Source organism: Serinus canaria, chromosome 2, assembly GCF_022539315.1.
Source record: "Serinus canaria isolate serCan28SL12 chromosome 2, serCan2020, whole genome shotgun sequence".
Lineage (NCBI taxonomy): Eukaryota > Metazoa > Chordata > Aves > Passeriformes > Fringillidae > Serinus > Serinus canaria.
In genome coordinates, this window is record NC_066315.1 from 99,690,479 (window position 1) to 99,717,349 (window position 26,871).

Consider the following 26,871-nt stretch of genomic DNA (forward strand, 5'->3'; position numbering starts at 1 on the left):
GGCATGCATTGAGTGCATCTAAGATTTCTACTTTCAAAAGGCCAGTTGCTATTGCTTTATTTTATTTTTCTGAAAAAAATGCAACATTGTGTATTTCTCAGTCCTTACTTCATCATTTGAATCTCAAAATCCTTTCAGGGTTTATTGTCTACTCTGTTCTCCATGGTCTTTTCTTTCCTGCTGTCTAATCCATGTGATCTCCTGTGGCATGCTTTTTTCTGGTGTTTTTGGCAAACACAAAGGACAGGTGTCTTTTTTATTCTTTTGTAGGAGATGCTTTTGTCCCTCTGTCCTAAATTGCCTTTGATTTAAGAAGCAAGAGAAAATTCTACTAGAAAGTAAAGTTTTGTTTGGTGGTGTTTTGCAGTGATATAGAGGTAGGTTCTATGAAAAACTTAACTTATTTTTTGCTTACAATATCCATTCTGTTTCTTACAAAAAGGGATTTAGTGAGAATTTTTGATACTTCTGTTTTCATAACAAGTGACCACACAGGCAAGTTGTCTCATTCCAAGTAATACACTAAACATTTTTTGAAAAAAATAGTTCAGTAACCAATGAAGATCTTGATATTTTAGCTTTTTAATTGTTTATTCCACAGCTTAGCCCCAACTTGAGGCTGCAAATTTAGCAACTGTCTTCTCTAATAATTCTGTTGCTGGTGATAATGATAATAATAAAAAAGTGATAATAATAATAATAAAAATGATCTGGTTGCTATTTCACAGAATATAGAGACAAATTTATGCTATGGTTTTACTGAAGATCTACCAAAGAGGAAGATTATCCCATAGCTTCCTCTGTTGGGCATTTTTTTTGTTTTAAAAACATATTTATGGGTAAAAACAAAGCATGCTCAGTGACATTTAGGTGGGATTCAGTAATATTTTACTGTAAATATCTAGTACTGAAACTACCTGATTTCCAAGGTGAACTGGAAGAAGCTCTCTTAATTTAAGTCACTATTAAAATATCTACTTTAAGTCAAGATATTATGTCTAGAGGTACCCATCTTTTGAGATGCCCACTTTTAAGCAGATTAATCTTACTGCATGTCTGACATTTTCAACATCAGAAAAGATATTTTGTGAGATGACTGAATAGCTACTTACCTTTTGGGGATATTTTTTCATTACATTCCATTTGTGAAGAGGAATAATTTCTTTGCTATGTATTGTGGTGGGTCGACCACAGCTGGATGTTCCCTGCCACCAAAGCTGCTCTATCACTTCTCTCCTCATCTGGGCAGGAGAGATTAAATATGAGAAAGGCTCATGGATTGACATAAGGATGGGGAAATATCACTCTGCAACTACTTTCACAGGAAAATCAGATCTTATTTGGGGAAATTAATTAATTTAATTTATTGAAAGTCAAGTTAGAGTAGGATAATGGAAAATAAAACTATTGATGAACCTTGACAATTTCCTGTGTAGGGGCATCCACTATATTTCCAACATCAGGTCTCTCTTCAACCATTGTTTACAAAAGTCCTGCAGATAATGTTCTGTTCTCACTCTGAAACGTCATAAAGATTTAAAGGAAAATTTAAATGCCATTGTGTGATGCTGTTTTTTGTTGGTGACAAGAAACTTTCAGCTAATGTTCAATCAGTTTTTGGAATTCCCAGGTTCCAGGTGCTCTGTGAAACTCATTTTGCAGCAGTTGTTCCAAGTATTGCATTGCTAAAGACATTGCGTGTTGCAGTTTCCTATACAGTCATCCTATATTTTTAACTTAATATTTTCTCTTGTTATTTTTATGCATATTATCAGATTACCTGAGAAATAATGCACATCCCAGTGGCAGTCCCAGAATCACATGGCCTAAGTTTGAAGCCATAAAAATTGCTGTCTTGGTGATTCCATTAGGCACAGCAGCCATTAAGGGATGAAGACTCATTATGCCAAAATTTATTTAAATGAAAATAATTGCTAGCGATAATAAAAAATCATCTCCTGTAAGCAACATTATTCATCAGCAATGTTCCCTTCTTCACACAGTAAAATGGAGTAGATCAGAGCACTTGATCTTTAATAGTGCTGAGCTAGATGTAGCTACCATTATGGTGTTCAATGAGGTGGGAAATACTCAGTATTTTGTTACTGTTATCACCTCTTTTGATCCATTATACTGCATACCTTGATTAGGCCATGTTGGCATTTTTAGCTCCACCAGTCTTATTGTTAGAGGTAGGGGAATTGTGCTATGGATTGATGATCTTGCATTTTAGAAGGCTCTTTATTGCTATCAAAACAAGAAACAGCTTATAGAGTAAATTTCAAGCATGGCAAAAGGAGGAAAGCTTAAAATCTGAGGTTGATTACCAATCTCATATATCCAACAATAATTTGCTTCTAAATTAGCTGTTACTATCAAGGTACTTTTCTGATTATGTTTTTAACTTGTGGGGTTTCCTCCATTCTCAGGTTGGCAGTTAACATCTGCATGATTTCTGGAAGGCAGCTGTGAGTCTCTGGCTATGCTGTGTCTTCCTAACCTGAGAATATTTCTTAGAGTAAGAAAATTTACCATGGTAGTTGCAGACCTCAGGTTAGATCACAACTAAATTCAGGCTTCTTCCTAGGGTACCTAAAGTGCAGTTTAGTAACCTTTCAGGATCTCAGAACCACTGCTTCTACCTAGACTGTATATTGCATTTGAAAAATTGGAAAATACCCAGCTGCACCTCTTTAACGCATATTTATCTATATTTTATGTTCCTGCTGTGCAATTTAAGTCCTAGAGTTTACATTTGCATATGTAGTTCTCAGCTTCCAGTTTCATCAGATCCTAATAATGCCAGAACTCTAGGCTGTGATTAATAGCATTAATAAGTGAAACCAGGGGTCTTTGAACAAGATGTAAAACTCTCAAAATAGAGCTTAGATATTCCAAGGGCACGGTCAGCTAAACATGATTTTTAGATTTCCCAAGCATGATATTCAAAGCTAAAGCAAAGGAAATTGTCAACTAAAAATAACTCCATGGTTAATACTGCAGCTGTATTAATGCTGTGCTGCCTGACCAAACCTGATCTACTATTTAAAAAAAATTCCCTATGACTATTTTTATTATTATTTTGTAGGCAGGAATAGGAAAAAAAGAAATATATTCAGTGAAGTGGGAATTAATATGGGGTATCTTTTCTTGCTAGTTTTATTAGATGTTATATGTATTATTGAAAAAACTCAAGGGGTCACCTGAAGTGGAATTTTCTCTTCCTTAATATCCTGCTGCAGGGTCCCTGGGCTCTGGCAGGAAAAGGCTTGTCACAGAAGTGACACATTCATTACAATTTCATATTTTATTGTCCTGAAGGAGCTAAAGGCTTTTCCCTTGCAAAGCAAGATCCCTTCATCCCTTCATTGTTCCGGGGCCCGGTGCTGTTTAACATCTAACAATACTGACAGTGGGACTGGGAGCACCCTCAGCAGGATTGACACCAAGGCAGCAATGCAGTGCATCCACTGAAGGGAAGGGAGGCCATCCACTGGGACCTCAAAAGGAGTGAAAGGTGGCCCCATGGGAGTCTCATGAGGGCTAGCAAGGCCAGGTGCAAGGTCCTACACATGGGTCAGGGCAATCTGCAATATCAGTGCAGACAGGGGAATAAATGGATTGACTGCAGCCCAGTGGAGCAGGGCTTGGGGATCCTGGTGAACGATAAATTGAGCATGCACTGGCACTGTGCAATTGTGGCCCAGAAACCCATCTGTGTCCTGGGCTGCATCCAAAGTAGCATGGCCAGCAGGGCAAGGGAGGTGGTTCTTTCTATGTGGTAGGTTGTATGGCAGAGAAGTTCTTTTCCTTGAGTCTTGCTGCCAGTCTTTTGAGTATGAGACCCCTGAACTTAAATCCATATTGCACATGTTTCTTTTTAAAAACTTCTCTGCAATTAAAAATAATGTTGATTTACAATTAGTAACTTTACTGCTCTCATGTAGCTTGAATTCCCATTCTCCATTTAAAAAAGTCAATTAAGCTGTCATTTACCACTTCTCAGACAAGATGGCATCAGTTCAATTTTTTCAGGTCTGGGGAATATGCAATAGCTGTAATTGCTGGCTGCAAGTGTTTACATCAGCCGAAGAGCTATTAGCCTCCTTGAATTGCTGGTAGCAACTTAGTTTCCCCATTGCAGACAATTAATACAGTCTGTTCTCACCCCACATCAGTCTGTGACCCACTTTGAACTTTTTCATGGGCCATTAGGGGCTGTGTTTGTGAAACACAGAGATTGATAGGAGTGAAAATGTTATTAAGGAAGAAAAAAATAAAACGTGCATTCATGCAAGGAAAGAGGTATTCCAAACTTCTGCAACCCTTGTCTCATTTTCACTAGATAGAATTAGGACAGTCCAAGTAAAAGCTTTAAAATCTCCTCTCTTGGTGTGAGTAGAGGACCCAGGACCATGTGTTATGTATCAGAAATTCCTTTCTCTCAGCTCTCATGCTAACTCCACCAGTGATCATATTTGAATGAAATTCTGTTGTGAAATACATTACTGCTTTTTTCTTTTTTTTCTTTCTATTTTTCTTTTTTGTTCCTTCCCCCCCCCCCCCCCCCCCCAGTTGTCTGGACTGAAACACTTTGCAAATTGTGAAGTAATTCCATAATGATAGGGTAGCCAGTGCTGACAGGATGATGCAGGAATAAGTTCTGGTCCTACCAACATCTGTTTGACTTGTGCAAATATACAGGAGCAGGGAGGGTGAACTCAAACTGGCTTTAATGTTGTTTTCTTCAGCTGCTGTCTGTCACTATGCTGTCCTCTGTAACACCTCAGCATCTTCAACTTGCTAAGTGCCACCTTTATTTCCCAGACCCTGAAATGCTTTTGTTCAGACTATGTAGATGACATTTTTATCTGCAGTAGGGCACAAACTAATTTTTTTTCATTCCTGCTCCATTCATTCTAAGAACTAGTAATGTATTGTGATTATTTCTTGCTCTTTGATGTTGGTTTGGGGGTAATGGAGGTAATGGGAATATATTGTGATATTTTTAATGGCGATTTCATGAATAGATTCTAATTCACAGTTTCTTTTTGAATTAGCTTTACTTTTCTGGGACCTGTTTAAAAGTAATGGATATAAATGTAAAAAACCAATATCCATATTCTTCTATATCTTATCCTGTCAGAGGCAGAAATAAATCCCTGCTCCTTAGCTCAAACCTTTGATAATAATACAACATTGACATAAAAGTGGCTTGATCTCTTACTACTTTCCTGTCTCTGTCTATCTTTCCATCTGGAAAAATATTTAATAATTTTCAAAGCAGTTGAAAGTCTCCCTTGATTCCCTTCCACAGGTGAGAGAACTTACAGATGAACTTGTCAGACTGAAGTATCCTGGTGCTGCTATCAAAAAAATTCATCTGATGCAGTAAAGTGCCAAAGTCTTTTGGCTACACATAGGGAGAAAGGGAGAAGCTTTTGTATTTTTCTTGTGAGTGTATAAGGGATTACTGGCCCGGGCTTGAGAACCTGGCAGGGAGAATTTCTATATTCTGGATAAATGTCAAAATAGAAGCAAATCTCTATACAACATACTGTAGATTCCTACTTACTGCTGCTGGCTTCTACTGAAGCTCATTTTATTCCACCATGACCTAGAAATGATTCCAATAATAATCTAGTGCCTCCCCCCTGCTCCACATGTGCACCCTGGAACTCAAAGGAAACTCCTTTGTATGACAGTAGACCATTTCCCATGCACAGGCTTTTATCCAATGGTCCAAGATTCTGTGCGGGAAAAATATCCAGTGCAAATGACTTTAGAAACGGATATTTATATTCAGTTAAGAAATTCCTGTTGAACGTTTATGCATTGGATTTGCTTTATTGTGACTTAGCAGCAGGAATTCACTCAAATTTCAGAGGAAAAACTCATGATGTATCTAGAGCTGTGCAGTTGTCCATTAAAACCAGTATTGCTGCTGCTACTAACAGACGACAAGCTTAATGCTAATCATTCAAAGTCTCCATCCTGGCCTAGAATCATTGAGTCAGGGAATGTCCTGAGCTGGAAGGGACCCACAAGGAACACACAGTCCAACTTCTGGGCCTATTGTGTTCTTGTATCAACTTATATGGATGGACTTGCTTTGTGAATCAAGATACAAAGTGTTTCCCACTATGATGTGGTGTTTAAAGTGGGCCAATTATAAAGGTCTTGAAAATATGATCCAAGAATGGAAACAAGTCTCAAGAAAATCAGTAACTCCCTGGTAGTCAAGCACTGCACACTGAGAGCACTCTTAAGAGCTAGGAGGTAACAAGAGAAAAAATGCAGCAGTGAAACCAGAAATGTAAATGAGCAGTAGGACAAGGCACCTTGTGCAGCTTGGGAAAATGACATCTTCAAGCATCAGGCAGCACTTGGGTAAGTGGATGGAAGCATCCAGAAGCTAAAACACATTATAGAGAGACAAGACTTCAGAGGATGTGGGAAATGATTGTCCCTGGAGGAGTGGGCTGCCTACTCTGTCTTGTTGCTTGTGGGATCCTGGGGCTCCTTCTGTCTGCCTGCCCACCCCAGGAACCCTGACTCTTCAAGGTCCCTTTTGACCTGCCAGCTGATTATTTGGGGCTGTGTACAGCAGCACTTGTTTTTTCTACAGATTCTGTGTTAGTCTAACCCCTCAATACAGCATTGCTGCATTAAAACTTCATTTTCTTAGTTACCATTAACCATGATTTGGGTCCACACAAGGGAAATAGTAGTGATGGCAGTACGTGTATAGTGCTACTCAAAACACCCCATTTACTGTATGGTTTTTTCTTTTGCTTTAATAAACTCCAAGAGTTGTCTTTGCCACTTTGAAAGGGACTCTTTAGAGCTTGGTTCTAACTTGTCTATGCCACCAGCTCTGCAAGTTTTATCCCAAATGCTGATTTGGTTAAGAGTCTGGAAAAGATCAGCACTGAAAAGAAAGACAATGTGACTAAACATATCTGCACAAACCTTCTCAATTTTCAGTTTGGATGCTAGAGATGTGAAACATCATTTCTCATTTTTCAGTTGATTTTTTGCGTGTGTGTTTTGTCGTACTTATGTCACCACCCAGCAGTATCTAATTAAAACCAGTGCTCACATATGAAAAGCATCTCTGATTTCCCTAAAAGGAATTCTGTGTTCTGAGACACCAGACAGTTTTGGAACCACAGTTTTTTAATGCAAAACAAGATTTATAAATAAGTATTTTGTATAAATGAGACAAAACCTTCCAGTTTGAGAAATTAATTCTGTAAGAAAGTATTTTAAAATACATTTTAAAAAATAATATATTGTTCTTAAACTTTCATAAGAGTGAAAACAGTTTGGATGGCTACAATGCAAATTATTAAGATTAATATCTGACTACTTCAGTAGCTGTGAACAGTGGGCATTTTTCCAGGTGGACAATCTAGCAGATTTGGCATGTCTTTAATAAAAGGAAGTCATGAATAAATCTGAATAGCAGTTGTGGTAGAAATCTAAAGAGCAGGAAGGATAACTTTATTAATAGTTTGGGTTCAGAGTTAAAAAACTTTTTAAGTTGGACAAAGGATTTGCTTTCCAATAATGTCCTATGCAATAACAATGACCATCTCTGTTCATATTAAAAAAAAAAATCCAGAAAGAAATTAAAATTTATAGAACATCATTTTGCCAGATTCTATTATTTCATTAGAAACAAAGACTTTACCTCCCCATGGCTCACGTCTGGATAAAATCTGAATTTGGATCAGACAGATGAGTAATCCTCATTTGTAGCAGTCTTGGTGTTGTGATTATAAAAGCACAACCAAGTGTCCCATCATTCAAGATCAGCCCACAAAAAAACCCCAAAGAAACCAAAAAAACACCTTGCTCTATAATGGGTCAGTTCAAAATGGATTCTATTGTTCCACTCATGCTGGAAAACCTTTATACAGGTGATAACACTACATAGGCATTGGGTTTAACTTACAGAGTTAGTTAGTTTCTTGGCTGATAATCAAAGGTATATGTATATAATGAAGATTACTTTTTGCTTTATAAAGCTGACATGACATTTGTGGCACATACAATATGCTTTGTACTGAATTGTTTTGAATTTCTATCAACCATTCCCATGCTATGTGGCTTGTTGGCAGAGAGCTTAAGCAATGTGGTAAAACAATCATGTTCAATACCTAGGTACCAAAACTGGAGAAGTGCAGGCCAAATTTCTTATGTTCAAGTATGGAAAAAGTGTGTGGCATTGTATACTCGGGTGTCTTCTAGCAAGATTGTGGTTTGGCTTCTACTTTCTCCTATGGCTGGCTCAGCCTTTTGATTTTAAGATTGTATTTAAAAATAGTTTTTACTATATTTTAATTAGGTTGGTTAAAGATGTTTTTACTTTGTGCTTGAACTGTTAGGTGGGCTTTTTTTATAATAGTTTTACATTTGAGTTTCTCTGTATTTATTTTAGCTTGCGTACTGTTAAGAATGTTGGTTTCCAACAGCCAGGCCAAGTTTCCAAAAGTGTTCGATAGTTCATGTGACACAATTTTTGGGTGACCTATCTGAGATACTTTGTTCTCAGAAGCATTTAGGACCCTTAGCTGCTCTTGAAACCAAGTATTAAGGAAATGTGTTAGACCCAAGTTTATCAGCTCGCTTTGGATGCCAGAGGGGTTCCTTTAATTTGTTGCTCAACAATAACCTACTCCAGATCCTGTTCCTTGACTGTGTTACAATGATTACAAGATCCTGATAATACTTGACTACTTATGAAGCTCCCAAAGATCATCTCAGCAAATATAGAAGACTCCTGGTTTGATTTCCTTCTCATTCTTCAATTTTTCCTTTCATGTTTGCACATACTCCCACCTCTGTGCATATCTACTAGTGATCAGTAGACACTAAACTTAACTGTTACTTAGATTATGGAACAGACACTCGCTTTTAAAATTCATTGCCAGCAGAAGTAAGGAATGTGCCAACACTGGGGACTTTTAAATCTAAATTTAGGAGCTACTTATTTCATTCACCATTTTTAAAATATTTGTTTTGGGTCTAGCCTGTGGCTTGGCAGTTGCATGTGGCATGCTTCAGTGTGAGGAAATCGAATCTCAGAAAGACTAAAATTTACTGGATCCACAGAATTTAGTTTGAGAGCTGAACTTGGGTTCTAATTTAGGATCCCCATCTTACTCCTTTCTTGGACTGCAGAGAGCTCATACAGACCCGAGGTCTGGGGACCCTGGAAAAGCCCTGGAGAGTGGTTTTTCTTAGGGAAGCCACCTTTCTCCCCTGAAGCAAGAAATGCATTTCCAGAGTGTGTTAATTCTCACCTGTGGTCAATTTTCTTGACAGCACATTGAATGTGCTATGGAATTTTCTTTTGGGTAACTTGGACTGAATATGCAAAAGAAAGGTGAGGGGGAAGAAAGGTGGAAAACTGCCTCCTGGATAATTCAGAAACAACCAAACCTTCCTACAGCAACCAACCCACCTTCTTCATTGTGAGCAGCTGCTGTATTAGGAACAGTGATGTGTAAAAGGGACACTCTAAATTTACATACAAAGGCTATTTTCATAAGCTATTAGAGGACCCACTACAATGATCACAAAATGACAAAACATTTGCACAGTAAAACAGCAACACTAAACCTATCTCTTCATATATACTTAATGCTACAAATAGTGATATGTATGAAATTAACATGCAACATATCTTAATTAATATTACTCCTAAGTATTGAAATTTTGTTACAATTCTGACTGACATAAGTTCTGTTCTTCTGCTACTGACTTTCCTTTTGATCTTTTTCTCTCCCCTAAACTGTTGGAAGTCAGGTCAATATACTGGGTTATACGCCCTACATGAGGCTTTGCTGAGCAGTTGGAATAAGGTGGTGTGATGGCTCTTTGAATCAGTTATATCAGTCCCTCCCATACTGAGCTGCATGGTGAAGATATGTCAGCGATCAAGGGTGGGTAGGACAATGGTGTCCATCTGTCCTGACAGAAGCTGAAATAGCCTGGGAAAGAGAAGCAATTTACAGAATTTCAAAATGATGTAATATTTGTTATATTTTGTCCAATGTGCGATTTTGTACAATGCTATTGTAATGTTTAGCCCATATTCTGTGATCACCAGCATTCACATCAGAGCGTGTCACTGGCTAGGAAGGAAGCACATGCTTGTTTTCATTAGGATTTGAAATGGTTTATTCCCTGGGTGCTGTCAGGTTCTTATACAATAAAAAATAGTAGTCAGCTCTCCTGGGACACAGTGATCTCTTAGGTGAAAACAGGACATCTGGAAGGGGAACAGCTGAACAAGGAGCAGGTGCTGTTTAGCTGATGCAGCAGGATTTTGCTGGTCAATAGAGGCCTTGACACACTTCCCTCCTGGGCTGCTGGGTTATGGCCTCGCTGCCGGATGCCACCAGATAACGTCACTCTTGGCTCTAGCTGGAGATAAGAGTAAGGTCTCTGACAAAACCCATGAGGAACTGGTGAATGAGGGGGAAGGGAAGACACGGAAGGGGAGGGGAAGAACCAGGCTATATTAACAACAGTCCTAAAGAAATCCAACCCAAACCAAAAAACCTTCAGCAGGGAAAGCATGATTATCACTTTCTTAAATTCATGGTCTGTGAATCTATAGTATGGAATTAATTGCTTGATATTTTTCACCAAGGACATTTTCATGTACTCCTGAAATTATTATTTTTTTTTAAACCCACTCTTTAATAGCTGTGGTTTTCTAAAGAGAGTCATATCGAAAATTGAATTGACAGGTCTTGATTCTTTTCCTGAAGTCATCACCCATGTTCTAGAGGGAATTTCTACAGTTTGGCTAAACATTAGACATTAAATATTTAATACAGAAGAGAAGCAATTCAGAAATACTTGGAAACAGTCTTGTACCTTACAGCACTTATGATGTCCCTGAGCTACCTTTAAACAAAGAGCTTTGTTCTTTTAAAGCAATTAGCAGAAATTTTTTAAAAAACAAAACCAAGAGAAAAAAAACAATGCAACACAAGATCAAAACTAATGCCAGTAAAATTTAAAAGGGCACACTTTTCTCCAGAAAGCTTCTGGTTTAAGCACTATATGAGTATGTGGTTATCTTACATGTAAGGTACATTACAAAAGGAATGGCAAGTTTTGAAGCAGTTTTCTTGAACTTTAAAAAAATATTTTTCACATATGAAATAACACAGGAAAAATAAAACTATATATGAGCATAATATGTTTGCTCTGAAATAGAAGACATTTGGGTGTTTTTATTTTGTAAATACACCTAAGGTGAATCACTGACAGATTTTGATGCTGTAGAAAAGGGGTGTGTCAGTGGAGAGAAACAAAGGGAGAGATTAAATAGCTAAAGCTAAGTGTCATTAAAGCTGTTGTCTGAATTGCCATCACATGAGGTTCTTCATTTCATGGAAACACAGCTGAAGAAGAGGTCTGGGAGTCAAGTACAGTTAAATCTCTACTTGAATTTGTAGATGTAAATATTTGCATGATCAAGATCTTAATGGTTTCTATATTAAACAGATGGGTCATTTTGCTTCTGTTACACATCTGATCATTGAAGTTCCAACAGGAAATTAAAATTATTCCATTTGACTTGTTTTTAGATTCAGATATACACATATATACATTTATCCAAACCTTAATGTTTCTAAAATTATGTTCTAGCAACAATTCATACTCATCCAAAATGATGTGCTATTGGGGAGCAAAAAGATCAACTCTACTTTTTTCAGGGATGGGTAGGTTATTATTCAGATTTACTAAATAGTCCAATTCAGTCTGTTTCCATGGTATAAAAGTTACCTGGTTTTGATTGTTTTGGTTCAGGCTTGTCTGTGTAATCAAGTGAAGTTAATTACATAGAAACATTAACTTTTGCAGTGTTGACAGTGTAATTCTAAATTCCCACCTCACATGCCAACATTATCACCATATTATTATTATTTCCTCATTTTTTCTAACTTGCTTAGCACTCCCTTTTATACATTTCAACATGAGGTAGATATCCAAATATACAAACATACAATTAAAGTTTGATGTCAGGCATGCTGATAAGGGGTATGCAGAATCATATAAAGAACAGAAGAAAAAAATACAGACAGCAGTGAATAAAAGCCAGTCATAAAACAAAGTGAGACCACACAATTAATTGAAGGGGAAACCTATCTTCTCCTTCACCATTATAATCCCTGTGTCTGGATTTTTCAGAATGGCCCAGTGGACAAAATCAACACTGATTTTGCTTCTTTGAGTGCAGGGAAGAAAATTTGTCTAGAGCAGTGACCTTTAACTACAGCATGAACCCATATACTTTCTGGGGATTTAGTAAAGGGAAACTGTATTGATTATGACATTTACAGAGAGAACTCTCTGTAAGACTTTAGTACTGCTAGTTTACCACTAAGTGGCTACCAAAGTATGATCTGCTTAAAATTGCTTCCATGAGAAGAGCAGCATTATTATTGAGCACACTGCCCTGCATCAGGACCAAGGGCTCATTTTACCATTGCAAAATAAGCTGAAGATGGATAGAACTTCAAAAATAAGAGGTATTCTAAGCTCCCTCTTTAGAGAAACCTTATGAAATATTACACTATTCATGCTCCAAAAAGTGTGGTAGCTTTATTGGAAAAGCTGAGCTGCAGCAGAACTGCTTTTGCACTATATAAATGTGGGACTCCACAAGTTGTGTATGAAACCAAAAGGGAGACAGCCGACTCAAATTAAGAACTTAGCAACAACTCAAGAGTTTTCCAAAAAGCATTTCAGAGATGTTCACAAAGAACTTTTCCCAGAAATGCTGGCTTATATATCACTGCTGTGAAGGAGCAATAGTAACTTCCAATACCATGTTGCTGGAACAACTTTAATATATTCTGATTTTGTAATGATATCTACAGTACATTACATCTTCATTTTGAAAACCCATTATGCCCACTGGAACAGAGAGTCAGGACAAGTGAAGAATAAGATATTAGTGATTTTCCACTATACCTTAAGTATACTTTGAACAAAGCTTGAAAATTTTCACCAATTTCTTATAATAAAAATGAGAAAATTTTTAACTTTAAAATTGCCAGAAAAAATGGGGGAGAGCAAGTGCTCTCATCAGTATCAAAACCTGGAGTGTCCACATTTGCATTATATCTCAGTGCTCATGGCAAGAAATGTGGTACCAAGGCAATGACCTATCAAAGCCATAGTTAAGTTTCTCAGGTAGAAGATAATGGATTTCCTTGTTCCCCACTCTATCCCTCAGCAGAGGAGGTTATGGGTGGGAGAGAAGTTGGGAAGAGACACAGCTGGGACAGCTGATCCAAGCTGACTGAGAGGTTATTTCAGGCTAACACCACACTCAGCAATAAAAACTCAGGGCTTTGGGGAAAGTAGCCATCACTTTGGGGCTAGCTTGTGGGAGATGATGAATGTCTTGGCATTTGTTTTCCCCTCCTTTTACTTTTCCTTCACTTGTTGAACTGTCTTATCTTATCCCGTTACTTTCTTTGCATTTTCTATTGCTTTTGGCCAGCTGGGTGACTGACCTATTGCCTAAAAAGCAGGAGTAGTCTTTCTGGAGCCAGAAGTAGCTCTCATATTTTTTGTCATTAGGTAAAGGATGAAATTTGTCAGGAGCATTAAATACCCTGAACTGTCAGTTGCTAAAGTGAATAAAGACCTTCCAGGTGGCTGGCTGGGTAGGCTGTATATCTTCCTTTCAGAAATGAGTTTTAATATATAGTTTCCCTACTACCTTGATAGATCTCTCTTTTAAATTCAGGCTAGTTCAACTGTACTCAAGACACATTCCATTTACACAGGCTCTGGGAACATCTTTGCAACTGGACTATCAGCACAGATTCTCAGGACAGATTACTGCATGCCCACCATGTTTCTAGTGGTCTTACTTCCCCACAGACCAGAAGCAGGTGCAGCACAGTGCTTTGTTTGGATGCCTGTAAAATGCCAGCATATATCAGACAATGCTCAGCTCTGTACTTGTTTCACATCCTGTTTGCAGAAGACAATCAGCTGTATTAAAGCCTATCTCCTATCAGCTGGAGAAGGCAATGGTGTACGAATGACTATAAAAATCGTGCACAATGTGCTAGGATTCTGTTCTGCTGGCTTATTTTCTAATCAAAGCAAATTAAATCTAAATTTTTTGATGTTGATTTACTGGACGTGACATGACAATTTGGTTAGTATTTTATGGTTAAATTCTTAGCATTACATTTGATTTCTTTATGACTTTAACATCACATTGAATCACAGTTCTTTCATTTTTTTTGACCATTGAGCCTGGGGCTTCTGGTCCTGTTCTACTGCAAACTGCAAAGGCAAACCTCATTACACCACTGTTTTTCAATAAAACATATTTTTAACAGAATCATTAAAAAAGCTACTTTTATGGAAAAAGCCATCAAACAGTTTATATGTTGTAAAGAAACAGAAGTATTACATGGTGTCTGCATGTTCCATATGTAACTATCTGGCTCTTCGAAAGAAAACACACAGGCACCAAAGTTTTTATGTTCAAATTACTATGTCTTGTGAATACTAGAAATAATAAGTTTTCTAATAACCTTTTCACTATCACATTTCGACCCAGCCACGGTGAGCTCTGATACTTTCACTGTATCTTAAAATCAGACAAAACCCCTTATTTAAACTGCATTTTGTCACCAGGTCCTGATTCTGGAAACTACATTAACTTCTATTCTGCTCCATGCCTCTCATTAGAAAACTTAGCCTTTATCTGTTAGTCATGGGCTTTTTGTAGATTATTTTACCAATACAAGAGTTTTCCAGATACTCTGTAACAGCCTTGTTTCTGGCATTAAGAACATAATCCTTGAAAAAATTGCTCTGCTTTGGAACTGAATGAATGGATTTTGTATGAAAGGAAGAACAAATACCTTAACAAAGATAATAATTTGTTGTCCAATGTTAGAGGAATTCTGGAAGCATAAGTACTATTTTATGTTTGAAAAGTGCAAATATAATTCAACTTTCCAGCAGAGTGTGCAGGATGTCCAAGTTCTTAATTCACCCCTGGATACTACATGTAACAGTAGGAAAATTACAACCTCCAAACCAGAAGTGAACTTGGGTTTGAGCTTCAAATTCTAATTTGCCAGTTTTCAGTGTGACTTTGGATAGAAAGCGATGTGCTGTCTGACAGAATCTCATCCTCTGTGAGAAAAGGTGGCTGATGTGCAGCTATGCCTCTTGCTATCACATCCTGCTGCTTCCAGTCATGACTAGCCCTGATCCATACATCCAACACTCCCTGCTATTACCAGCTAGAAAAAAAATTGTCCTGTAGTGCTTTCTCTTTGCACACTTTCTGTATAAAATTTTCAATCCTGTCCTGAAATAAATCTTATCTTTTGAATGTCCTTCAGTGAGATTTTCTTTTCCATGGACATGTGAAGGTTTTTAGACAATGAAATCTTTGCCTTCTTCTGTGTGATATTCAGGAATGGTCAATCAGTGTTTGGCTAGGAACTGTTCCAACTAGCTCATGCTCCACCATTAAGTCTGAAACTTTTGCTCTTCAAATTTAATGTTCCACAATTTAACACAAAATAAAAGTTGTATTTTATTAACATAGTCTTTATGAGGTCTGCCTCTGAAATGGCTGCCTTCTGTGAGAAAAGCTGAGTTGCTCAACATCTTGTCCCCATCCTTTCAGCTGCATGACTGAAATTTATTTTTCTACTCATGTAGAACCTGAGAAACAACACATGATATTCTGGTAACATTCAGTTTCTTTTTGTGCCTGTCACTCTGTACTTTGTGGCAAAGGCCTGTTTCTGCATTCTAAATAGTTTGAAAACTCATATACACACACTTTTACTAGAAAATAGAGGTCATTATAGTCAAACAGTGCAAGGAAAATGGGAAGATAATTATAGTGAATGTCTGTTTGTATAAAACACATGCCAACAATGTAAACCTCTCCTGAATTCATACAAAAAATTGCTACTATTATTTTAATATTAGCATTTAAGTACTCTAATTTTTAGCAAAATTAAAAATGGTCACTTGTCCTTTGAAAGAACTTTCATTAACACCCTTTATAACCATTATTATTTAACATTTGGAACCAAATTAACCTTTGCAAATGTGCTTGTTACTGTGCTAAAATATGGAACTCAAACAGATAAAGTTTCAAGAACTTGGCAACGAGGACACTGATGAGAGTTAGAATAGAAAAATCAGCTTTCCTTGAAACCAGTGGTATAACAAGAAATGCCAATAAAGACAATTGAGTTAATGATGGGACACAGAGTTTGGAAGGACATTCATTCCCTTATCTGACTGAGACAGTTTATATGGTTGTGAAAGTACACACTGGTGAGGAGAACTTGGAAGTCTGTTCACACTGTCATATTTTATATTAGCTAATATTATGTTGGGACATCTCTTAGTCTCAGTTTAATGAAATAATTGTGCCTCATGAGCATACCATCCATTTCATGTTTAACATCTTTGGAGTATCTGAAGGATTCAGCATTGTTCACTAATCACGGGATGGAAGCATTTTCTGGGACAGCAGAAATTTCACATAAGTATTTAATATAATCCTTAATATAATCCTTAGCTATCTATTTTCAAGGCTGAAGACATTGAAAGACCTTCGAAGACCTCATCTTATTTTGCCTAAAACTTGTCCAAATCATGCATGCTTCACCAAACTTTCTATTTCTACTATCCATTATGTGCTTCCATATAGCAACTGTGACTGGTATTCAAGACGTGGCTACACTAATCATAATACTAATTTTAAACCCATCACCTTTATTTAGAAACACTTCTTTCATGTGCAGCACATTTATCAACACTGAATTCCACCTACCTTTTTATCTCCCAACCACTCAGTACAACTCTGCAACTCCTTGCAGTTTTTGATTATCCTGAATAAGTTTGTAGCAATCAACAGGAAACCACCACTTTTCTATTCATCTTCTTGTTCAGGGCATTCAGCAAAACTGACCCCTCAATATAGGAAAATGCATTTGGTAATTGAACACCAAACTATTTTTGGTCAAGAGCATTTATTGTTGAATCTACAACTTATTGGAAGTCAGCCGTTTTTGGAATACAGACAGTAAGCATCACAGGATATACTCAGATCCTTTCCCTTCCTGCATCCTTTGGACTATGGGAGAAGAACTGGAACAGGGTATGTCTGCTAATCGGGAAATGCACTGAGATTTCTCTTACAGACTTAGATTCTAATTACATTTCTAATTGGAATGGCTCCCAGTACTCTCCAAGGCCTGTCTAAATGACTACAAGGTAAGTCTTTAAAATAATAAACCAAATTAGGGATTTAATAGTCTAAGATGTTAACTTTGAAATGACAGTGATGATTTCTCCTTAGAGGCATTGCATGGGATATTGTCTGCATCATAGTGAGAAGAAAATTGCTAAGATAACTCACTGCATTCCTGGAAGCATTAATGAATACTTAACCAATTTTGCCTTCAAATTTTGGACAAAAGCAATCCTTGATGCAGTCCCTCAACCAGATGATAATGATGTGTGTTTGTGGCTGGAATAGACTGAATATGTGTCATATCTGAGGAAGACCACAGAGATTTTAGTTCTTAGTTGGATTTTTTTCTTTCTGCAGAATTCTGATTCCAGTCAAGTGTGGGGTTTTATTCTTTGGTAGGCAAGTCTCTTCTATCCCTAAGGGATAATTTGCATGCTAAGCTAACCAAGTCTGGTTGTGCATTCAAGCCAGTTTGCATAATCATGTATGCTGTAGGTAAATATGTCTTCCTGTGCTGAATTTGCTCCACAGAAAGTGAGGATCAGTGACACCTCAAAGACCAGAACTCCCAAATTCCCAGCTGTCAGTCATGTTGTGGCATCAAATTGTACACCAAGGCAAGGAACTCAAAGTTTTCTATCTGACACAGTACTGAATTTGCAGGAGAGAAGGATGTTTAAATTAGTGTATCTGTGTGCAGAGGTAAACAACAGCACTGGCCCCTTTACTATGGTAGGGTTTGCCTTGTGGAGTGATTGCAAAGCAACCAGCTGGGCTGCTATTGAAAGAAACTGGACTAGAAGGTGTGATTTAGGAGTGAATATAACATGTTCCAGTGATTAATGACTGTTAAGTTGTTCAGAGCTAGTCTGATGTAAAATGCCTGAAATACATAAGGAGCAGCTCCTGGCTCTGCACCAACTATTTCACCCCACAGATCTGCTTCTCTTACGCAGTACTACTTGTTTGTATAGACATACTCCTGCTGCTCAAAGTATAAAGGAGCTACTATGAAACTGGTCTATTGCACTAGTCCCTTTCTGGGTTTTGGACTAATTTTGTAGAGAAGAGAGAGAAGTTAGGTCTGACTTTAACACAACCTAATCAATCTGCTTTCTCAACAAAAAGAGACTACATCTAGATACTCATTACGGATGTGCACTAAACCTCTTTCGAGTAGGCAAGCATACTCTAGCTACTATTCAAAATGTCAATAAGTTTAAAATATAATGGAAGGTTAGTGAAAAATCACACCTCTGTTCAGTAAGACTCTGCACTGTATCTCTTTCCTCTCTTTTCATTCCCTTTCTTTTTGTTTACTTTCTGAAATATATTCATAATGTATTTTCGAGTTTAGCCTGGAAGGAATGTGTGATATGAGTATGGTAGTTGGCTCAGCCATGTGTTTCCTCTGTGGTTTGGTCCTTCATATGTGAAATGAGAATATTACTTTATAAAGATGTCATGAAGATAAATTCTGTTAATTTATTGTGAAGCTCTCATATGTAATGATGAGTGGAACAATTTAACCAGAAGCCCTGGTTAAATTGTTCCACTCATCTTCTGCCTCTCTAGATTTGTTTTTGCTTTCAATTTCCCCTCTGTAAATATTAAATAGATGCTTTTTGTGTTTCTCATAAGGTAGCTTACCCTCAATTCAAATAATGTAAAACACTGTCTATTTTGTTTATTCATTTGTCAGATGGCCTTGTCTATCCTGTACTATTTCCTTCCACGTGGACATTGTTCTAGTTTCTGTTTCTGCTGTCTGCTTGAGTTTCTTTTGAGAAATGACATATCTGACACATCTGACACATTGTCCTTGACTGATCAATGAATTTGACAACTAGAGATCATTACATAATGTGTTAAGAACTGGATTTTCAAGCTGAGGTCCTGTCTACAGCCAAGATTTTTTTTCTGAATGCTTCATGGCCTTTAAAATACACTGGTATAGACTTTTCCTAGTCTCACTTTTTACTGGGCGCATTGATCTGTTTAGAGTCTACTTTGCAGATAGCTGAATTGGCAAAACTGGGAGTGCAGCAAACTGAATGTATCTGGAGCTAGTTTTGCCACTAGAGAAATCACAAAGTGCTATTGTGTCTCCTGTCAGTTTGGCAGCTTTAAATCTGCATTCAGACTACTTTAGGGCTAACACCAATATGTTTGCTAGCTTGCCTCCCTTGAACAGTAAGAAAGAAACTGCAAATTCTCTTTGTGGAAGACAAAAGGAAGAGAGCACCATAAGCCCTTTCTACAGGAAGATTCTGTGCAACCAATAAGAAAGAAACAAGAAAAGAACGAGGTGGAGAGAAAAGCAATCTCAAACAGAAAACCTAGCACACTTCTTGGAGTACCTTCCCTAATGTACCAGGACACTGTGTCAAAAGAGGGCTGTGGAGACTAAGAATAGAACAGAAAAAACTTCTTCTCTCTCATATAAGGAGGAGAAATAAAACCAGTACTTCCTGTATTTAATGTGGAAGACCCCTCTCAATGTTTACTAGGTGACTTAATTTTACTTTTCACACACCTATTTTTAAACACCTATTAAATCCCACTTAGTCCCTTGGCATTAACAAGGTATGTTGTAAATAAGCAAGGTTAATAGGATGCAAAATTAATCATTGTGTTTGTTAAGCCTCATATTCTCATGTCAAGTTAAATACTCCTAGGAAGAAATTAATTTTTTATTCTCTAGAAAAAAGAAATTTTTAAAAGAAAAATTGAAAACATTTAAAGAAAAATGTCTTTGTTTTTAAAAAAATCTTAAATGGAAAAGTAAAAGACATTTACTTCATCGAAGATATTTCGTATATTTGGAGCCATATATATTTACAGAGTTCTAAAGTTATATTATTTCATAGCTTTTTGGAACACTTTATGGTTGTGTATCTGCCCTCTATGGCAGATATTTTATGACTTCAGTTGTCCTGTAGAATAAGTTGCACAAGTATTTATGCAGCAGCTTCCCTTGACGTGCAGTGAGAGTACAACAGTGAATCACCCAACAGTGTATGCTTCAGCAATCCAAAGGCTCAAAGCCATAAATCAGATATGGTCTGACAGTTAACTCAGGTTTTTAAAAAGAAAGATTATACTGTACTTGTTGGCTTTTTTAGTGACTTCTGTCTCTCAAATATTATGTTTCTGAGAGCAGAGCTGTACTCCTGGGATTGCCCTGTTGACTACTGGGATTGCCATATTTGTTCCAACATCCTGAAAACTGAAAGGTTCATTTTCCAGATGTTCTTTCTGTCAGCCTGAGACACCTTGCAGGGCATTGGTGACTTCTGTAAGGGACTCAGTTCTCCAAGGGGTGTCCACTTTTTGGGCTGATAAAGTCAAGAACATACAGCAGAGAATGACAAGAGGGAGCCTTTCAATGAATGTCCCCCTCCTCATTGCTTTTGTCTTTTTTTATAGGTCACTGGTAAAATTTGCCTTGTTCATGTCCTGTCTTTGTGCCTTGTTTATATCCTAGTTGCCTCAATAAATATTGTTCTCCTAAATTTATATTTTCTTTGTCAACCTTCTGGTTAGCCAGCCTGAACCTCTTATGTGAGCTCTCAGATCAACCCTCTGTCCAACTTCTTGTATTTTTGGAAGATACTCTATAAGGCTTTAGAGCAAAGAAGCAATCCTATATGAAACCTCTTACTCTAGGCTGGGATGAATATGTCCAGAAGCTCCTAATATTGAGGCAGGCTGCACATTAAAGGAAGAACTCAAGACCTACCTAATTCCTAAAACAAAAGGAGTGGCAAAGGAGGGAGAAAAGCTTCTCCCAACCACTTGTGTGCCTCATTTCCTGAAGAAGTGTGGGCTCGGTTGTGAAGGTGGGAGAGCTCTGATGACTTCTTCCAGTGGCCCTGACTCCAAATTTGGTCATCATCCATCTCAGATGCGAATGAGCATGACAGGCAGTTTGTGGGAGAAGAAAGGGGTGAATTTTGAAATAGGCTGTTGAAAAGCTGCCTCCAGATCTAACCAGAGTTGGATCACATTCCAGAAGAGATCTCAAGAGCTGGAAACACTCAACACATGTTAAGCCTTTGGCAGAGGTTTTCAGAAAACTGATTTCCTTGCCTGCTGCTGAGAAGCCAAACTGTGTACTCTGATACATATCACAAAACATGAGCACCTGCAAACAGGGCAGGGTGTATGTGTGTGTTATCCTTCATCTTCTAAAGGGAAACAAAGACTTATGAAAGAAAAAGCATTACTTTATCAACATTTTCTCACTGCACAGCCATCATTTTCATTTGTGTGACCATACAGACACCTCTTGCACTTGTGTACCTCTCTCTTCCACATTTTAAGAGGTTCAGAAAACACTTAGGAGCTACTGGGACTGTGGAAAAATTGTGATTTTTGTGTGTCTGATGTAAAAATCTCTAAATGGGTTGGAACTGAAATAATGAGATGATAATTCTCTATTTGAGATTCCAGTTACACAAAGCACATAACTTTTTTGCATAAATTAACTAGGAAAGAACACCAACGGCATCATACCAAAAAGGATTATGTTGAAAATATATTTATTTTATGTAACCTGATATGCAAACATAACAAAAAGCTATTTGCAAAGTACTATTCAAAAACTTAATTCAGGTTTTGTTTGTTTGTTTGTTTTGCTTTGTTTTGTTGGCAGTGGTGTTTTATTTCACTTCAGTTAATCATTCAGTAACAACAATAAACTTTACTTCCAGAAGACTAGTGGGTAGAGGCTCTGGAATAGAATATCCTTTGTCTAGTAGAACTGAAGTTTGTTACAACTCTCATGTAATACTACTGATTCAGAACATGGCCATGGTAAGAGAACTCAGCTGTAATAATTGATTTTGTATATTCTAAATTGGCTTGTGCTTTTCTAGTATTAAATCAGAAATGTCAAATAGATTTTTTTATCTATATGAAAACATAAAAATATTGTTTGGTTAGCCAGGAAGAAATAATATTCTCAGAGGATGCTTGCTTTCTATATAGGACAAATTTTTATATAACCTATCCTCTAGAGTGTGAAATATGACCAGCTTTCCTAAAGAGAAAGGTAGACATAAAAGAATGGAATAAAGAAAATAATATTGTGCATTGATTACTTTGTGCTTACTTCTGTTTTCAGCCATGCTCAGACTGTAAAAGTCATAAACAGATACTTGAAAAATCCCACTGTTACATATGAAAACAAAACAAAGAGCTCTTTCCCTTACAGTGTTTTCAAATAAAGTTTAAAAGCAATAGGGCTTTTCTACATTGACATTATGAGTTTTGTTTTCAAAGCTGAGTCCCAAAAGAATTGTGAACCTCTCACAGTAGCTTACCTTCCATAAAGCTTTAAAGGTTTTTTTCTCAGGCATATACTTTCTACTGGCAACTGCTTGTGGTTTAGCAGAGGCACAGTCGAGTATCTGTGAAGCTGTTTGGTTTTTCTTAGCTGAGCTTTTAAAGACATAAAGAATTAACTCTGTTCCACTGCTCATACGTCTGCTTTCTGGAAGTACCATGCCTCTGAAATGTCTACTGTTATCTCCTTCATCCCATTGTTTCCTAAGAGAAAGATGACATCTATCAGGAATAAATTTCAGTCTTAGTAAAGGATACTTCAGATCCACAAAGATTCTGTACCAAAGCAATGTAACATGAAGCAGTAAAATGGGTATAATCCCTACAGCAAAGATTAACATCCATATGCAAAGATTAGGACAGTTTAAATGGTTTTGTTTGACAATAATATATTTAGTCCTTAATATTTTCCTCTGAGGATATTGGATACTTTTTCAAAGTGCATCTTGTATTTCTCCTCATCACTTTGCATTCCTAGTTTCTCCTGTGGTGGACTAGTATACCAGGAGGACCAAAGAGACTTTACTTATCCCTCTTCTGGGAAAATTTAGTGATGCATGCATGCAAACAGTTTTATGCAATCTTTGTTAAAGTCTTTTGTCTCAAGCTTTTTGTTTCCAAACCCTTTTGTATTTGGAATAAGACCAAGCCTCATCCATTAAAATTTTTTCTTAAAACCTGCTGGTTTTGGAGAACAAAGATAATGGTTCCTTTCATGTGATTATCTGAGCTCCCTCATTATTCCCTGCACAGAATGTGTAGGCATTATTCTCCATTGCCACCTAAAACCTTTGTACTATTGCTTATTTCCTATTGGATCAAATGGCACACACAGGAGTCAATGATTCCACTATGGACATCTGCTGTAAGCAAAATCTTTTTTTAGAATTGTAGTTGGGGGGATTTATCTTCTCTTTACTCACCAGTCACTCAGTTTCATCTGTACATAAATTAGGAGGAAAATGTGTGTTAAACCAGAAATGTTGTCTGTGCTCAAAGAAAACATAACAAAACCATCTATTTTTCTAGAGACAGCTAATTTTCTACAATGTTAAAGTCAAGGCTAACAGCAGGGTAGCCTTTCAGGTAAGACATGCTGCATCAATAAAATATCTAATGCAGAATAAACAATGCAGGAAGAATGGAGCATGTTTAATCATTCCTGATTGTGGATGACACAACAAATTCCAAGTAGATAATTAGAGAAGAGATTATTTGATTATTTGCAGTTATATGGGTTACTTTGGAGAGACAGCATTTTAAGTATATCTTCATAGCTAATTATTCCATTTTTTTTTTCAGTATTCTTGAACTCCTACTGACATATGAATTTCTAGTATCATTATTTTTGTGGAGAGGGCTCAAGAAGTAGAATATAAAATTTATAGTACAGTTTATTTGTGTGGTTTACAGATCAAAGAGCTTTGATAAATAGCTGAAGGTTCTTGCTGTTATTTACTGAGGTTTAAATTCTGCAGCATAGCATTCCTATTCCTGTACCCTCAAAAACTTCCACAAAGGCCAATCACCCAAAGAGCTGCATCAAAATTGTTGCTTTGAAACCAGTGTTGCTTTTGCATCATGGCTGTCAGGTTAGGTATCTTCCCTCCTCTCCAGTCCCCATCAATTTCCCCTCTTGCAATTCTTGTGGGTGTTTTATTTACAAGGTGATACTAATTTTTGTTAATACTTTTTCATTTGGATACCTGAATAAGACTTTATTTCAAGAGTATGGGGAAAATTAAATAAATAAAATATTGTCTTCAGTTTTAAAGTGTTACTCATAGAAATTTTGCCTGGTTATATATTACAGAATATGGCAATTCCTAGCTTGAACAACAGAAACCAAATAATTTATAAAAAAGGTTTCAAAACAGAACATGCTAACTTCTAAATATTTCTGTAAATACTTAATCATCAATTTCTTGGTCAAGTAGTTCCTGCATTCAATCTACTCTTGTAAACAAAGCCACTCCAGGAAATTTTTTAAGTGGATGGAAAATCAAGAAATAAAAAAACCTTTGCTCCTCATTTTCCTTTACACCAATAACTGTCATCCTTTACTAGGAGCTTCCTTCAATTTTTGTAAGTAACTGGTGGTGTAAAAGGCTGACTGGTCAAAGTGGTCTCTAATTTTAAAGAGTTAGAAGGAGGATTTAAAAAAAACCAATAAACACAAGTCACTAGCTCTTGCACTGTATGGCATCCATGTTTGTCTTTGGTGAATGTCACTGTCATTCCCACTAAACCTTTATTTGACATATGTCAATGTGTCTGAAAACACCTGCCATCTTATCTGAATAGTCTGTTTTTCTCTTTTTCCTAAGGTTGGCTTAAAGTTGAAAGGATACACTACCCTAGGCAGAAAACTTGTAATGTTTTGTGTGTTCATTATTCTTAGGTGGGTCATTTTCTTCTAAATTCATGCAAATGTTTCTTGAGTTATGTTTTCTAAAATAATTGTCCTCCAAAACTACTCTTGAGGGTCAGTTTTGATATGAGCAGTAAATGTTGAAGGTACTGAAGAAGGTAACCCAAGCTTAAACTCCCTCTCCAAGCTGCATGATGAGTTCCAGCCCTCCAAGGAGCTCGCACACATTGGTATCACTCCCCATCTCAGATTTTTCAATATTTCACAGTGAAGGATTTTACATCACTTTTGCAGAGTGTCAGAGATGAGACCAAAGACATTAAGGAATCTTACACAGCAGGTTGCTGGGCTGATGAGACTAGCTTGAGCTTTGTCATTCCAGATTTGGTTTGCACAGCTCATGGCCATACTTTATTGATAAAACATATGTTTGTTTGTTCTACATCATCATCATGCACTTAAATATTGAAACATTATTGAATGCTTTCAGGTCTGCCCTCAGTGGCCAGTCAAACTGAAACTCTGATAGCGTAATGATTCAAAACATTAGTATAAGCCTCTTAATGCAGTTTAAAATGTCCGTGGTAAAACACAGTGAAAGGAATTATGTATTTAAATCCTTCGGGGCCCCTTTTGGGCATAGGGTTGGGCAGTGCAGGCCCAGAGGCAGCGGCAGCCATGGCAGCTGCGCTCGGCACTCGGCGTCCTCCAGGGCAGCCCTTGCCCACAGCCGTCACTCACAGCTGACACTCGAGGTTTTTCAGCTCTTCTCCTCCTTTCTCATTTTCTAATTGTGCCATCTGCTATGCACATGCAGGGTGTGGTGTGTAAAGCACCCACGGGCCTTTTCAGAGAGCTGTGAGGAGAGAGCAGCCGACGGAGGAGAAAGATAAATGAAAAAGGGGGATCTCGGTCCCTCCGGGCCGCAGAGCAGTGTCCGCTGTGGTGCCGGGAGCAGTTCCTCCCTTTCCTCCGCCTTCGGGGGCTGTTTCTAGCACCTTCCTCCCTCCATTCATCTCTCCCCGGCAGTGTTTTCCCCCGTGTTTAGCTGTGTTTTCCAGCGGTCTCCATCTGGGCTGTGGGGCTGAGCCGTGTCCTGCAGAGTGTCCATTGGAGCCGGCTGTGGGGGCTGTGGGGCCGCCCTGGCTCCCCTCACAGAGGCTGCCCCTGCAGCGCCTGGGCATCTCTGCCCAGCACAAAAAAAAAGACAATAAACAGGTGAACGAAGAGGCCGTCACTGTGAACTGTAAGTAAAATGAAAGAAAAACACAGTTTGTTCTGTTTCAGCTAACAGACCCTTGAGTCTTTCAGTGCTCTTGTATTGTTCAGCATTGAGATTAAAACCCCCCTGAAATCAAAGGATCTAGTTATGGCCCTAAAAGCTCCACGGGAAATGTGCTTTGCAGTGATAAGGACCCTTTCAAGCACTGCAAGATCTCCCCTTCTCCTCTGTAGAGAAATGATTACTGTCTTTTTATAGCCATGAATCCTGTACACCCAAATTCAGGATCTTGCACAGAACTATTTGTTTCCTTTTGTCTCAAGTCAGGGCTGAACCACACATGGGATAAGACCATGTTCTCTGCAGGAATATAGGGCTGGATTGGTTTGTTTCTTTGTTTTGTTTTGGTTTTGGTTTCTTTTCACCCCCCAACATTGATACCTGACTACTTAGCAGATCCTATTTAGCTTGCTCCTCCAGCAGCTCTGGGGCAAGCCCAGCAAATGGATAGCATATCCAGACAATCTCCAATGCAAAGCTTAGAAAGAGTTAGGAAAAGACAAAATCCTATTCCCATAACTATGCCCAAAGTACTCACATAGTGTGCAGAACTGATTGCAAGAAATGTGGAAC